A 6,000-nucleotide genomic window follows, 5' to 3' on the forward strand; every position below is an offset into this window, starting at 1 on the left:
CAACATCAAATTACACACAGGCAGTAAGTGCCCTAAATGAATAACAAGGTGTATATTTTTCAAAGACCTTTTATGGAGTCCACCAGCCAATTGGAGTTGACCAGAGACCATCTTTGAGAACTTTGAGAACTTTGGCAATTTTTGTTAGAAGTTACTTCTTTGCTTCAGGGTTGTTTCTCCCTTACCCCAGCCCAGCCCAGCCCAGCCCAGCCCACCTCACCTGCTCTTCTTAAACAGACCTCCAGGAGCCTCGGGTGTCATAAGATTGGTCTCCAATAAGCAGGATTCCACCATCACATTTCCGATTTTGGACAGCTTTGTAGGCACACAGGCAAATCCTATTACGTGGATGTCATCGCTGGTTTTGAGGCAACTTAGAATGACTTAGACATGTTCTGTTTTTTAACACACTTCTCACTGGAACTTGGAGCCACAGAAAAATGTCAGTGAGTTTTAGTTTTTTGTTTTCTCCCACCAAGAGCTTGTTCTCGCCAGAAATCTCGGCTGGCCTTGGAAAAATGTTTCGGGGACTTGGAAGCATAGCTCCTCATGACAGGCCTCATGTTTTTAGGCAAAGCTGTAAATGGGGATCTTCTGAACAACATCACCCTTGCCTTCTGCACTGCTGCTTCTGTGTCACGCTGGTTTTTTAAAAAATTTCCCAACATGTACTAATAAGGCATTGGCCATGTCTTCCCACAAATTAGGGGGCGTGGGGGGAGGGGTCTCATCATTTGTTGGACCCATTAATTAAAATAAATTTTCAGACCAGCTTTTTGGGCTGCTTTTGTTGAGTTACGACCTCTCAGCTGGTATCAATCAATCTGGTTTGTGTGGCAGACGTGGGCTTCGCTGTAAAATGAAAAAAGCCATGGTGACACCCTAGTCTCCCTGGGTTATTGGAAGATTTCTGTAACCAAGGACCACTTTGTTTTAACCGCATTCTGAGCCCACTGCTTTGGGACTTGATGTCAGACGGACTGTTGAATTTGCCTTATTTCTGTCTGAGACAAACCTTTCAGACCAGTGTCCTGGGAAGATTTAGAAATGGGGTTTATTCTCCTTGGCAGATGTGTAACATCCAAGTGTGAGTTATTTTTTCATCCTTTCCTGGGGATGCTCCAGTTAATCCATTGAGAAAGAAGGGAAGGACCAGCTCCGTGATGTAGCAGAAGTCCCCTTAGAATGAGGTCAGCTGTTAGAAGACTTGTGTAAGGAGCAGGGCTGTGTGATGCCCAGGCCCGCCTCCCATTCACACACTTGGTGACATAATGCTTTCCTCATACAAAGGACTCTGAATTTACTGCCCATGGGACCCACACCCTCATCCCAGGTGCTCACGCTCCACGAAGGCCACTCAGATGACCACGCCCCCGGCTCTCAGACTAGAGAGCAGACAACAGGAGTAGCAGGTCCAGGACCCAGCGCACCCGAAAACGCGTCTCACCCCCTGCCCTTTCCTGGCCCAGCCTCCTCAGTCTTTTCCTCTCCTGTGTCCCCAGGCCATCTTAGCCTGGATTTGTGTTCGCAGAACAAGGTATTTATATTTACCTACCACCGACAGGCAACATAAGACCAACATAAACTGGGAAGGAGAACCATTCATTAACACACACGCTCAAATGTTATTGACAAGAAATTAATGTTCCCCCCAAAGGAAATTACAGTCCTGGTAGTTAGACTTTCATTATCGAAATGATTAGATTTGAGTAACTACCAATATTAAATTTCAGCCCACTAGCAGACAGAAACGGTAGCCACGTTGGCGGGCCGTGGTTAAACAAGAGTAAATGACATGCTAGGAAATTCAGTTGTGTTTTTTTAAAAGCGGCTTTCCCCAATGAGCTGTGTCAATAAAATACATAGAAAGAACAACAAGTTTAGACATTTCCTTCTGTCTGGAAGGAGTCAGATGTCAAGGTCTGCTCTGGTGTCAGGCAGCCATCCACGACTGGGCAGACGATGCCATTACAACTTTTGTGTAGCTGGAAATGGTAACGGTGAATTTTCAGAAAATGTAAACATTCAGAAACCGACTATTCGGTAGATCTGTCATAGCAGCAGTACTTTTTACTGAAAATTTCTAACTTCTAAAGGAGCAATATATTTCCACCCTGTTCTCAGTTATCTGGCTTTTTTTTTTTTTTTTTTTTGCCTTATCAAAGAAAATTAGTTTCAAGAAAAATGATGTTAAAGACAATGAATTTATTTAAAATGTTGATTAGGTCCTTGATATGAAAGACTGTGCCAAGTTACCAGACGGTGATAGATGAGTAAGGACAGAGAGTGCGCAGTGAGGGCTAGTTAAGCCTGATTAAGGACAGTAGTCAGCGGGGAGGGTAGAGCTCAGTGCTGGAGTACATACCTGCCATGCACAGGGTCCTGGGTTCAATCCCCAGCACCTCCATTAAAAATAAATATATAAAATACACCTAACTTCCTCCCCCTCAACAACAAAAAAATTTTTAAAAAAAGAACAACAGTCAAACTCAAAAGTAATTTCACTTTGACTGTTACTCATAACATATCAAGATGCCCTATCAGGCTGACTCATTCGGGGTGGGACTGTTTTTGGGCTATTAGTCCAAAAGCAATGAGAATTTGAGAGCACATCTGTAATTAAGTTATAAACTCTCTAAGTGATAGAATTTTAAACACTTTATTCCATCTATAGCACGCATAAGAAGACCTTGCCAACTGTAGGCATTCCATAAATACGTTTGATTTTATTTGCTATCTTTGATGGAATTTAAAGATGGGCAGCGGATGGTTTAAGATTGAATATAATGGAGAACTCTTGGGTGTAGAGGCTGGGTTAAGGGACTCTTTTATGCTAAGGAAGGGAATACAGGTAACTAAAGCAAGAAATGAAAAGTCATTTTTTCTATATATAATTGTCTTAGTGATTTAAATGATAAAGGATGTGTCAAAAGCTTATCGAGTCTGTTCAATGACTGTAGACATATCCATACATTATGGAAAACCAACTTATTGCTGAAGTTCTAAAATAGACACTTATCTGTGTCCCTTATCTTTTCAAAGACCTGCCAGGGGATATTATGGCATAAGTCGGGGTTTCAGACTGCTACAGGGGGCTCCTGCCTCAAAGGCTCTATGTTCTGTATTTAAGGCAGTCTCAGGGAGTTTATTATATGGAAGTTGGAAACCAAGATAATATATCTCTATTTTATCTACACATTGCTCTGCTTTTCTTTTCTTTTCTTTTCTTTTTTTTTTTTTTTTGTCTATACATTGTTTACTTGAGAAAGATTATTTTTTTAAAGATGGTAATACTAAAGATCCCATCATTTTGAACGGGACAGCCCTGTCTTTAAAATGACAGTGGACAAAACAGCTTCTGACTCGGAGGTTTGGTTCTGGAGCTGCTTCCTCTTCCAGGGTGATATTCAGCATGAAAAGTGAGTGAGATTCAAAATACATGTACACACAAACACACTCCAAACAAGGGAAACTGTAGATTCCAGTGTAAACCAAGAGTCTTGTCCTAAAATGAAAGGTTGAGTGGACTGTCACCGCAGTGGCCTTTTCCTCCCCGTCTTTTGCCTGTGGCTCATCTCTGTCCCTTTTTTCTTCAAACTTGACCTGAATTTAAGAACGCAGCGTGCACTGTGATCCCAGGGGGTGAGCTGAGACGTTAGAGGGACAGACCCTCTGTCCTCTTACTAACCTCTCCTACTCTCCCAACACAGCCACTCATCACCTGGGAGCCGGACCAGGAATGAGGAACCATCTGGTCGAACTCTTGCTTCGCTGTCGAGCATCAGGGTTCACATGTACCATGCTGGCAGAGCAGGAGAGGAGCTGGTGCCAGGAGCCACAGGGCAGTATCTCTAGAACAGCCCTGCTGAGTACTAAGATACAGCCAAGAGCATCTGTCCAGAACCATGGGCAGAGCATCAACTGTTTTCAACATTTAAACAAATGATGTTCAGAACAGCCTGGTCTGCCAGAATGGTTAGGCAGAGCCGCAGGATGGGGTAGGCAGAAGGGCCCCTCACCGTCAGTCTCACTTCCATATTCTAGGAGCTGGTATATTTTAGGGTGTTTAAAAATAAAACAATCACAGTTCCGAGTTTTGGAGAATGTGGGGCTGCGTTTGGAGCAGGGCAGACTCAGCCTGGCCTTTGTTCTGGCCTGGTCAGAGCTCTCCCAGAGCTGGGGGCCAACAGACGCTTGAGCCAGACAACGACAACAGCATGGGGGCCCCCACAAAGCTGAGGGGTGGACAGGTGCCCCGCCATGCATCACTGTGGGCACAGCGACGTTGAGCTGTTGGTTTGTAGGACCAACACTTCAGAGTGTTTCCTTCTCTTTTCTCTCTTGCAACAAAGCTGCATCAGTGGGTATTAACAGAGGTTTGGGATTTCCCCAGTGCAGAGGCCAGTGGGAGGGCTGCTTACACACAAGGTTGTTATGCCAAGGAGGTCTTCTACTGTTTACTGACACAGAGACTTCAAAAAGGCTTAAAGAAATGAAAAATGATCTAAGTAAGCATTTCTCCTATTTCATATCTCAATGTTAAATGATATTTAAAATGCTGTTACATTTTTTTCAGGGGTATTCAAAATTGAATTCTAGAAATTGAATAGTCCTTTGTTTCTGCAGGAAGTTTTGGCATCTGACACAGAAACAAGGCTGTCGTTTTTGAATCTGGCTCCCTGCTCCAGGCCAGAATCTCCTCAATCATCAGCCCAATTGTGCCAACGTCCTGACGAGAGAAGCTAAATCAATGTTCAATACAGGATGTGAGCAGGGGGTCGGATGAGCCGAGAGGGGAAGAAAATCAGGACTGGCTCTTTATGGACAGAGGTCTGGGGAAAATTCTGGAGAGACTCTGAAGCAGCTGCATGCTGAGATGCAAGCGGTCAGGAGAACCCCTTCTGAAAGTTACTCCAAATGTCTCGGTATAAACACTTTTTAAAAAAACACAAAATAGGTCACTGGGAATAAGTCTGTAAAGCAATGAGTATGATGATTATACTGTTCAAAGTCAAAATCAGGATATTTGACCTGCTAACTGGACAGCGTAATTGGAACTGAGACTGCCCACCCCTTCCCTTAGTCCTGAAAGACTTCTGAACCCTAATGGACAGGCTGCAAACAAAACGGACCCTGCCCTACTGCCCTGGAGCTCAGCCTAGGAGGGGGAAAGGTAAGAAAGGCGTGAACAAGACAATGCAGGCGTTAGAGCACAGAGCATGGAGCATGGCATGAAGGGGAGGTCAGGGACGTCAGCCTGAGACCAAAGAGGTGGTTAGAGGCTCGGGGAGGAGCAGGGAATCGGAGCAAACAGGTGGGTGGAGGTGATACATTCAGTACGACAAACTTTATCAGAGCAAACCCAAAAGGCAAGTTCAGATAGGCTCAGGGTGAATCCCCGCGGGCCAGGCTAAAATGAACGTACGGGGAAAGAGTCATTTGGAGCCACTAAGGAGGTGTTAACGGGAGAGTGACTTGATTCAACGCATACTGAAACACATCTTTGTGGCTGCAGGTGGAAGGAGAATGCGGGTGGCGGGGGAACCGGGGACGGTGATTTCACCGCGGGCAAGACTGAAAAGTGGGCGGTGCTGGAGGGCGGGACCTGGTGGGCAAGGAGGTAGCCCTGCCTCGGCTGTGGTAGCCCTGTATGCTTTGGGTATCCCTCTCTGGGGTTCACATCTGTTAATAAACAGGGCACTGGCGGGGCCCCAGCGCACATTCATGTCTCTTTAATAAAGAAGCCGCGGGGAGAAAAGGAGTGGCTGTTAGAATGGGCCACGGCGCCACCTAGTGTCCATGCAGTGTGTGCACAGCCCTCAGGGCACCGGGCCCCAAAGCAGCCCGTGTGGGACCCACCGCTCTGCAGGCCAGGCGTCCTCAGCCGCTAGGGCACTTTCCTCCTTTCTGCACTATCTCTGACCACTTCTCAGGCCGCCTTGCTCCTCCCAACCCCCGGCCTTTGATCCCTTTTCTTTCCCCTTCTCACCACCCGCCCCG

At 45.8% G+C, this 6,000-nt stretch overlaps 1 protein-coding gene across 2 annotated transcripts in view; it reads left to right on the forward strand.

The window, feature by feature from the left end:
• Positions 1-5,721, forward strand: part of ST3GAL5 (ST3 beta-galactoside alpha-2,3-sialyltransferase 5) — a 43,672-nt gene extending 37,951 nt beyond the window's left edge. For both annotated transcript variants that reach the window (XM_032469504.1, XM_032469505.1), the window contains exon 8: positions 4,627-5,721. The gene's annotated coding sequence lies outside the window, so the exon portion shown is untranslated. The remainder of the gene's footprint in view (positions 1-4,626) is intronic.
• The last annotated feature ends 279 nt before the right edge of the window (positions 5,722-6,000 follow it).

The sequence above is a fragment of the Camelus ferus genome, chromosome 28 (assembly GCF_009834535.1).
Source record: "Camelus ferus isolate YT-003-E chromosome 28, BCGSAC_Cfer_1.0, whole genome shotgun sequence".
NCBI classification, from domain to species: domain Eukaryota; kingdom Metazoa; phylum Chordata; class Mammalia; order Artiodactyla; family Camelidae; genus Camelus; species Camelus ferus.